The 2,183-nt window shown below is 45.5% G+C and overlaps 1 non-coding gene across 1 annotated transcript; it reads right to left on the bottom strand.

Annotated features, from left to right (window-relative positions):
* Positions 1–1,849: 1,849 nt before the first annotated feature.
* Positions 1,850–1,922, bottom strand: trnak-cuu (transfer RNA lysine (anticodon CUU)). Its single transcript has one exon. It is a non-coding gene; the product is annotated as a tRNA-Lys (tRNA).
* Between the last annotated feature and the right edge of the window lie 261 nt (positions 1,923–2,183).

Raw genomic sequence — 2,183 nt, 5'->3', positions numbered from 1 at the left:
ATGAACATTTAGTTCATGGAAAACGATAACAATTTTTTACATGGACCATGGTCCTCCATCCAGTCCACGAGAAATAAATTACGTTATTGTGTTTAAAGGAACTGGTGGAAATTGTCTGACCTATCGTTATGGCTTTGCTCAGATTCTGAGAGTCAACAGTTTGCGAAGAATTATCTCATGGCCAATGGCAAGCACGAAAAGGTCTCTCAGCATTTGTTCTAGGAATCCCTCAAATTCGCAATGTCCTGCGAGGTGCCTTAATTCGGCGACATCGCGCGCCACTTCCTGGCCCTCCGACCGTTGGCACGTGTAGAACCGATACCTCGCCATCAGATCGCTTTCTTTAGGATTTAGATGCTCGCAGACCAGCGTACACATTCTTCATAGGATTTAGTTGTTGGTGTCACCAGAGCTAGAAGATTCTTCATGAGGCCATAGGTTGCTGCCCCACAGACGGTAAGGAGGATCGCCCTTCATTTGGCAGCGTTCTCGTCCCCTTCCAGCTCGTTGGCCACGAAGTATTGGTCGAGTATCTCCACAAAGGCTTCGCAATCGTCCACTTCTGAGAACTTCTCCAGGATACCAACTGTTCCTTGCATTTTTGCATGGTTGTTCATTGTCTCGTCGCCAATTGATACGCTCATAACAAAGGATGAAACTTAGTATTGTGAATAATGAGTAGTGTGACCTTAGCTCCTTTAATAAGACTCCAGAGTACAGGTACCACATGGGTGGCCTGCTTACATACTGTGCTCCCAAGGGATACTGGGATCCCTTGGGACTCCGACAGGTAGGCCCTCTGGTGGTGGTGTGTACAGGTTGTCATGGGTTAAATACATAACACAAAATGTGTACAGAAATCAACCATCAAAAGCCCTGTCATTAGCCACAGGGGTTTCCTGCAATTTTCTGATCGCAAAGCGCTTTCAGTCCTTGTCCTTAAAATTGCAGACGCGGAAATTGGGGAGTTTAATGACTTTAAAAGGAGGACATTGTTGTTTGGTGCCGTTCTGGTCAGAGAAATGTTTGTGAAAGGAACTTTTTGCAGAGAGAGGGATTGAGCATTTCAGCTTGTTGCTGAACACTTCTCTCTGGGCACTGAGCGAAGCAGCAATTTCTGTCGTGTGGAGGCGATCACATTTCCCTCACACGTGAAAAGTTCCCGGTTCAAGCCTGCTCAGAAACATTATTTCTCAAACAAAAACTTGTCTGCAATAAAATTAAATAAAAGCTGTTTTGGATACATTGTTGCATGAGCAATGCACATTTAAACCAGTCTTCTCAAATACAGATTGTGTAAAGTCACATCGGGGATAAAACTTCATCAAGGATTAAAGTTTCATGAATTATTAAAGTTCACTTATTGAAGTTTTGACTGTCCCTGTCAGCATTTCTTTCATTCTGTGAAACAACACTATCGGTTTACACCAGCAGATCTAAGCTGCATTTGAAACCCGCAAACAACTCATTAATTATTCGCTTTTCCCCAGTTCCAGAGCTCAGAGGGTTATTGTCCATCCCTGGGATGCAAGCTACCTCAGACCCGGGCCAAAGCTCCCCGTGCACCGAGCACAGGCTCAGGAAAACCCCGGGGGAGAGGTTATCCCGGTCACTGGGCCTTCCAGCAGCCCTGAACAAGCACCCGGTCTGAAACTTTCCAGAGTAATAACTTGTAACTGGAGCATCTAACAGTAAGGACGGCCGAGCGGTCTGAGGCGCTGCTTTCAATATTTGATTAAATTATCAACTCTCCCTCAGTTCGCAAGGTTATCATTGTGCAAAAGAAGATCATGGGTTCATTAATGATATTTACCCGCGAAAGCAACATAAAAGTTTAATGAAAAGTAAACGCCCAACGTGGGGCTCGAACCCACGACCCTGAGATTAAGAGTCTCATGCTCTACCGACTGAGCTAGCCGGGCTTCTCAACATTTACCCTGTCAATCCCCTTCAGAATATTGTCTGTTTCAATGATATCACCTCTCATTCTTCGAAACTCCAGCAAGTATCGGCATATTCTGCACAATCTCTCACCATAGGACAGTCCTCTCATCCCAGGAATCAATCTGGTGAACCTCCGTTGTACCACCTCCAAGGCAAATATATCCTTCCTCAGATAAGGAGACCAAAACTGTGCGCAGTACTCCAGGTGTGGTCTCACCAGGGCCCTGCACAATTGGAGC

Source organism: Pristiophorus japonicus, unplaced genomic scaffold, assembly GCF_044704955.1.
Source record: "Pristiophorus japonicus isolate sPriJap1 unplaced genomic scaffold, sPriJap1.hap1 HAP1_SCAFFOLD_52, whole genome shotgun sequence".
In the NCBI taxonomy this organism is placed as follows: Eukaryota; Metazoa; Chordata; class Chondrichthyes; family Pristiophoridae; genus Pristiophorus; species Pristiophorus japonicus.
Note: the sequence above shows the minus strand (reverse complement) of the source record. Positions and strands in the feature narration are given on the sequence as shown.